Consider the following 8004-nt stretch of genomic DNA (forward strand, 5'->3'; position numbering starts at 1 on the left):
TTTCTGTTTCTTCATGCTAATTCTTGAAATTCCAAATGGATTGATGACATTTGAATAATACATTTTCAGGTTTTCCAGCATCAACTGTAGATGATATTTCTACATGAGGATTTTTCTTCTTGTTTTCCTAGTACAAGACCTGATCCTGCATTTTCAAGTTGTAAGTTCTCAGTAGATGGGCTGAGCCATTAGTGTTGTACCAGAGAACATTTAAGTCTTACTTCAGGAAGGCACGTAAGCAAATATTTAAAGTTAAACAGTTGCCTGTTTGTATTAGGAATTCAGTTGCAAAATACTAGTGATCATTTAAACTTGACAAGATTCTGTTTAGTTATCAGACAATCAAGAAAGAACTCTAGTAGGCAGAAAAATTGTCTAGAATTTAAAAAGTGAAAGGAATATTTTTCAGCAAAAAATTTTTTATAAAAAAGTAACTTTAAGATCCAAATCTCTTGGTATTCACATCACACATTTATTCATTAGCATATTTATATGTATTTATTTTAACACATACAAAGTACTTCAAAGATGCATGATGTTAATGTGTGATTTTTATTAAAGGGATTTCTGCAGAGTTTTAATATTACTTAACCATGTTTCTGCTCTGGAACAGTTCTGGAGGAACCTGGTCTCATGCAACTCATGACATGCCTCCACAGTATTTTTTTATATGTACATGTATTTATGTACACACTAATGTACATGTACTTATGTACATAGTAAAAAGTGCACAAGTTCAACAATGTTGGTTTTGGTTGGTTTCCTTCAAAATTAAGGCTTCTGTGATTATATTGTCTTTGTGACTGTCTGCCTGTCCTCAATAATTTTTAACTTGTTGATCAGAATTGCAAAGATTTCAAAGCTAGGCAAGTTACTAGAAAGTTCATGGAAATAAGTTGCCAGATAAAGAAGGAGGACCTCATCTGATGGTCCCACAGAGGGAGAGGACAGGACACACAAAACCAGCAGAATTTGGAAGCAAATTAGCTGTAGCCGTGTGGCCTTGTGTTAGGGATATTATATTCTGGTCCTGAGCTGTACATTACATATGCAGTCATCCTGCAGTATGGTTACTCTTTCCACAGGTAGCTAGGACTTGATTTTAATAGATGGTTGTTATTGGAGGCGGTAAGATGTCTGTTATATGCAACAGGTTTTCCAAACTCAGGAAGGAAAGAAAACATGGATTCAGTCATGCGTAGTGAGCTAGGAACTTATGGAATGTTTAAAGTCACTGCTTCTGAAAGCTGTGGTGGCACATGGAAGTACTGGTGGGCAGTGAATGTGCTAAGGAATCTGGCTGTACTTTCCAACAGCAGCAGCAGCAGTGACGGACATCCCCTTGTGACAGATTATCAACTGCAGCTTAGGGTGGGAAGCCCAAAGCACAAACCCTGTCGACTTGTTTGTCATTTGAAGAACTTGAATGACTTGTACTCTGCTGTTAAGTCTAGTACATTTTTGCAGTTTTTTTCATGGGGATTGTTTCCTTCACTGCATTCAAGAATTCATTCTGATGGAAGGATTGTGTTAAATAAAAATAAATGCTGAAATGCCACACAGCTGTACACACTCTGCTAGAACACTCTGAACATCTCTGCTGTATTTATTGCACAACTGAATGGCTGAGACCTCAAAAACTGGCTGTTGATGGAAAGATTCCTCTTTCTCAGCAAGTTTTGCATCTGCTCAAGATAAGTTTTTCTTCTAATAACATATTGGTTTAGGTGATATTGGAAATGTAATAAGAATATAAAGAGAACAGAAACATCGGAGACCAAAATTGCATAGCTGAATCCATAGGTAGGTGTGCAAGTAAAAGAAGACTCCCTTTCAGAGGTACAGCATAGGGACACTTTAAATTGTCATCCTTCGTATCTGTGAATTTGTGAATATTCAGCACCTCAAAAAAAAAAAAAAAAAGACTACCAATCTTAGATCTTGCTTAAGCCCCTGAGGTTAGCAATGTTAGCCAAAGGCACTGTATGTGCCACAAAATGTGGTGGGTTTCATTTGGTTTGAGGAAATTTGTACTATTCCAAGAAGGTTTGAACTCAGTTTGTCTTCTCAGATCTCAAAAAGTCCTCCACCTGAGAACGATGAGCTTTGAATCATCATATTTAAAGTCAAAAACATTTTAGAGCATTAAATCCAGCCTATGATGTATGAACCATGATATAAATAACTTCGGGGCCTGTGTACCCAGAGAGCACTCTTCTAGACTGTGTTCATTCCCTTTAGAATTACACAATCCATCATTCTTAAGAAAGATGATGGATGAATGATGACTAAAGTAAAAGTCACTTGTAAGCTTGCCAAATTTCAACCATCTTGGCTGAAATTGTCCCTGAAAGGTATTTCTCTTGGGGGAACTATTTTTTTGGTGGAAAACTTTTTGTCAGAACAAGTCATCTATTTCAAAGTGCAAGTCTATGAAAAAAAAATCATGTCTGGAAAACTTTATTCTTCTCTTGCTGTGGAGTTGGGTCTTTGGAAGAAGGATAGCATCTATGTTAGTAACACTTCTGAATTTATGGGGAAAATATATTTGTCTTTGTCAAAGTTTTAGAAAAAATATGCTTGAACATATGCATGCACAGGTAATTCTCCAAAGTGTTTATCAACTTTGGGGAATCATCCATCTTGTGGCTGAACAGGATTTTTCCTACCATCCCTGATCTGTGGTCCTTCTCCAGGTCTGACTACCCAAGACGCACACCAGAATGGGGACTCCCCAACTTTGGTTCCCATGTATTGTCAAAACCTCCCCAAAGCTGCCTAGAACATGTATGAAGGAAGCAAAGCTTTGATGAAAACCTGAGTGATGAGAATAGGTTTTAGATGGATAAACTAAGTGAAAAAACTCCAGCTTTTCCCTTGAGGACTGCAGTAAAGTTAACTTAGTAATGTTTATTGAGTATGTCATAGCTGTAATGATAAACCACATAGAAAACATAGACAAGCCTGTGAAAGAATCATTAGTTTTGTTGTCAAGAGAATAATATAGCATGCAGTAAATAAGGCAGGCTGCCACACCTTGAACCACGAGGAAAAAACAAAATACAGTTTCATCATTCAGTGGGCACCATCCATCATGTGGTATGAATGAGGCAAAGGAAAAAATATTGTGTGATCATCTAATTAAAGGCAGTATCATACTTCATACTCACAAGGGGCCAAATTAATGTTGAACTGGTTGCCTTCATTCTGACATTACCTCACTCTTGAATGCCTGGCTTTGCAATCTTAATAATACTCTCTTGACTTAGTATAGAACACAAAAAAAGAGGGAGATTTTTTTTAAGTCCAGTTACAAAGTCTAGCCACAGAGTTGCCATGAATTTCAGCATGAACCTATCCCCCGTTTGGCTTCAGAAAGCTCATACTCGCTTCCTGCATGAATTTAGCTACCCCAAAACTTATATGCACAGTTCCTATACCACTCTGTTACAAAGGGGTTGCCATAATTTGCAATCTTTCACCATAATTTCAAAATTAAATTATTTTAATCTGCAGTTTGGCTTGTGTGTGGTAAAACTGTTGTTTGCTGTCTCTCTGTAGCTACTGTTGCCTAATTTTAAAGGAAAATGACAAATATTTTTCACTATTTGTAAGCTGATACTTTGTTTCTCTGCCTACATGAGTAACAGCTAAATTACCACCAGTGCATGTCAAGTACTTGGACACTGTGAGTAGACTGAAAAATGGCTATCTATTCTGCAGGCTCCCATGTGGCAGCTTGTAGTGACAGTGTATGAGGCATACACTTCTTAGTTTTCCCTATTGAATTTGCTTTTCAAAGACTATTTCAAATCCTAAACAACAATTTCTTCTTCATGTTTTGTTTCTGTAAAGGTTGGTCAATATACAGGGCTCTGATAAACACTCTGGTAGCCTTTGAAGACCATTAGACTGAGCACTGAAAGGGTTTATAACCTAAAATTTGAGTTATAGTCCTGAAGAGACCATCAACCTGAGGTTAGCATCACTGAGGTAGGTTTGGTGTTCCTGCCCTGGGAGTAAAGGAGCAAGCAGTAGGAGATGTGTAGGTGAGGTTGCCTCTGAATGCAGCCTTGGAGAACTGACACTACTAATCCTGTCTTTTAATGCGCCTGTTTTTCATGTGAACAGGGGCAAATGCTGGCATTTTCCATCTGCAGCAGCAAAGGACAGCTCCTAATCAAAGCACCGTGCATCCTAGTAGAAGAAGTCAGCTCCACTACGGTATTCCAGTTGCTCTGCTCCTGTTCAGAGCTTCACCTGCTGGTCTACCCAGCTGCTTAAACTGCACACAGGTCTTGCAGGGAAGGAAAGAAACCTGGGAGTGTTATCATATATTTGGGCCATTATGTTTGCCCCAACATGTATGAACATGTGTTGTAGAAGTGCAGGTGTCTTCCATGCGTCTTGTCTGCAGTATTAAACCTGAGGTTTGACTATTGCAGAGGTCCCAGGAAAAAAAAGCAGCTGCAGGTTTGCCTTTCTACAATGGCGGTCATCTCTCCTCTTTCTGAAGCAAGAGGAGCAAAGGGGAAAGGAAATTAGCGTTGAAAGTAAAAAGAACTAGCTGTTAACATCTGTGTAGAGTAGTACTTAGGTGCTTGCTGAACTTAAAAGTGTATGCATAGATGCTTTTCAGTGCAGGGGCTTTGCTGAATGAGAGGCAAGTGGACTTGCAGGTGCGATGCTTTCTGTAGTGCTTTTAATGACATAATGAACTGAAAGAGCTTTTTGTACTTAGAGTGAAAATAGGTCTTTTGAGCATAGTGACTTCCTCTTGTACTATTAAGTAACTTTAAGAACAGAACTGTCCAATTTACAGACCATAAACATCAAATATATTTAACATATATTCTCCAAAATAAGCAATTTTATTTTTATCAAAATGCACTCTGTTCTGTTCAAGTAACAGATGGAAATCAATGGATTTTAGTGTAACTCAGAAGAGGCAGTTGTAGTTTTATTCCCCTAAGTGCCCTTTTCTTGTTCAGACCGCAGCTGTAAAGGGATTGGAACCTCAATACAATACATGCCAGCACGGAAATTTGAAAGGTAGGCCACAGACTTCGTGGCCCACCAGAGGAGGCATCTGCTGTTCCTTAGAGCTGAGTAAAATAAAGCAGAAGTAAAATAGCATCTTTTTCATATAATTCATGTTGTAGTTAGTCATCATGTCCAAGTTCACCATTTTATATATAGCCTGGGTATTAAAAAGTAAACATCTACCATTAGGCTGGAGAAGTATCTCCACAGTGTGCATTCTAATTATAGAGATTGCTATGGTACAGTCAGTACTAGGACATAATATCTCAGTGCTTTTTTAATATGCAGATCGTCCCCACTTTATGTATGTTGTTTACATAGAAGTTAAACGTGCACATGCATACAGATACATATATACACACAGACATGTATACACATGGACACACATGATCTCCTGTAGAGTCAGATGTTAAATGGCCGTTAGCTGGAAAGGAACCAGGCACTGTGAAAGGTGTCATTCCTGACCTGGGCAGTAATTCCACCATGACATAGCAATAGGGATGATGTGCGGCTGCAGTACTCTGCAGTACTGCATTTCTGGATGTTTAATTTTGCAGGCAGAGCCATGCCTGGCTAGTTTTCTACATATAATCGTCTTAACTTCTTTACTATGTAAAATAGAATAAATTGTTCTTACTCAATAATGGTTCCTAATTTGACTTCTAAGTTTACATCTGACAGGTGTAATGGGATAAAAGAGAGGGAGGTCACTCCTTTTCTGCTACTGGTATTAAGCTGCAAACCATTTTCTCTAGAGATGGCTTAACAGGAATGTCGTTAGTCACAGAGTGGGAAGAGGCAATTAAGCACACACTTAGGCAGCAAAAGTGTGATAACAGAGGACCTCAGCTACCTGTGTGTAGTCTGGCCAAGAGTCACCATGGAACAAGTTACAAAGAAGGAATTTCTTGAATGATTGGTTCTTGAAACAAGTGGCTGTGGCGTACACAAAGGCAGGGAGGGCTCTCAAACCTGGGTGAAGCTCAGGAGCTCGTTGGAGACATGATCCCAGCTGAACCATTAAGCAATACTGACCACAACATGATTACAGTCACCCTGCCTGAGGAAGGGAAGGTACCAAGGCTTTGTACAGTGACCCTAAACGTTGGAGAGGAGTGGTGGGGAGGACAGGAATGTGGGTGGGGGGAAAGATGTAAAAAACTGTCACCATCTGGAGGTGACTTGCCTCCAGCAAACTGTTCCACGAAGGAGCTCCCTTGGCACAGACAGTGGGAGCTTCTGCCATCCAGCAGGAACGTTTTGCAGTGAGCACTCATGAGGCAGCTCTGGGGACCTGTGTAAGAGAAGATAAACTAACCTGGTTAGAAAAATCACCTCAGTTAGGTGTAGCCTACAGCTAGGTACACCTCCAGTCCAGCACTCAGTCACGGTGGGGTCGGGCCTCTCTCTCTGCTGAGGCCATACAGTTAGGCAGGATTTTGAGCTCATTCCTCAGGGGAGGAGCTACTGAGGCCAACCCTTATGTAGAAATGGTGCCATAGGCATCCTGCCAAGGACAGCACAGTGTGTAAAATCCCAGGTCTGAGCAAAAAATACGTAGACATGTGACACTGTATTGTGATACTTCTAATGTCAGAACCACTGTTGGGATAGGCATAGTTAGATGCATATATATATATAGTGGTATAATTATATTCTAGCTGTTTCTGGTGTTACGGAGTTTTTGGAGAGAGCCACAATACTGAATAGGTGGTAAGCTTAGAAAGGGGTCCGCTGGGTGGCCTATGATACATTCACATCAGGAACACTTAAAAAGTCAAGTACCTGGCTGCCACTGCTGTCGGGGTTACGGAGGTGGGTTTACTGCACAGTGTGGGAGCACACCATTTGTACCGGCCCACAGCTGAGCTCTGTAACGTGTGGTACTTTTCCTTCAGCAGGAAGTCCCTGTAGCCCAGGCCATCCCAGGAGCTAGCCAGGTCTGGGCTGCAAACACGTACTCTGCTCTGCTTGTAAACTCAGCTCCTATAGGGCGACGTACATTAGCATGTGGCATAGGTATGTTTGGGGTGTGTGTCTGGAGATTTCAGACTAACTCGAAGGAAAAAAAAAAAAAAGATGTAAGGCTTTGTTTAATAGAGCGTTAATTATGCAGGTACTGGAAGATTTCTAGTTCCTTTCAGCACTTTCACTTGGCTTTTAGATTCTGCTGGATATACTTAATTTTTTAAAACCCTCTACATTTTGCAGTTTACACATTTGCATAGCGTAGGACTACTGTCAGGAACATATATCTGCAGATCTGGGGCATAAGCTGTTTCTCATCGTTTCAGTGGGATGGAGAAGAGAAAACAGTTCAAAGGAGGAGGATGGGGGAAGGGAAGCATTTCCATATTTTTTTAAGGAATCATAAAGACACACAGGCAAGTGTGTCAATCATGAGACATAGTTGTCTATTTAATATTGTCAGGAATACAAAAGTTCACAGAGCACATGTGTGAGAAGGTGCTGCGCTGCCTTGACTACATGATCTGCATGATACATGTCAGAAGATGGGAATGTTGCTATGGCAATTCTTCCCTCTCCTGAATACTAAGTTGACGAAGAAGCCAGTCCACAATCAGGCAGGCTCATTTATGAACTTGCCTGCTCGGAGATGCTAAACACTATTTATAGTTTCTCTTGAAAGGAGACAACATTGTTTTCTGCCCTGGCCTCTCATGGCCCTGCACCCCATTCCTCCTATATTCCCAAGGTTTTTGTGATATGGAAGCTGAAGACAGAGATTTAACTGAATTTTGTGCTGAAGGCTGTTGGGGTTTTCCCTTAGCTTATACAGTGTCCTTCAATTTCTAGCTTGCTAAGAAGGCAACAGACAGATGAGTCTCTCTGCATTTCCAAAAGCCATCTTGCTGTTTTATGAAGTTCTGGATTAAGTAATCCATAAATCTTTACTTTCAGTCTGCAGAGGAGTAGCCTGTTCCCATTTATGTTTCCCCC

Source organism: Falco rusticolus, chromosome 6 (assembly GCF_015220075.1).
Source record: "Falco rusticolus isolate bFalRus1 chromosome 6, bFalRus1.pri, whole genome shotgun sequence".
NCBI lineage: Eukaryota > Metazoa > Chordata > Aves > Falconiformes > Falconidae > Falco > Falco rusticolus.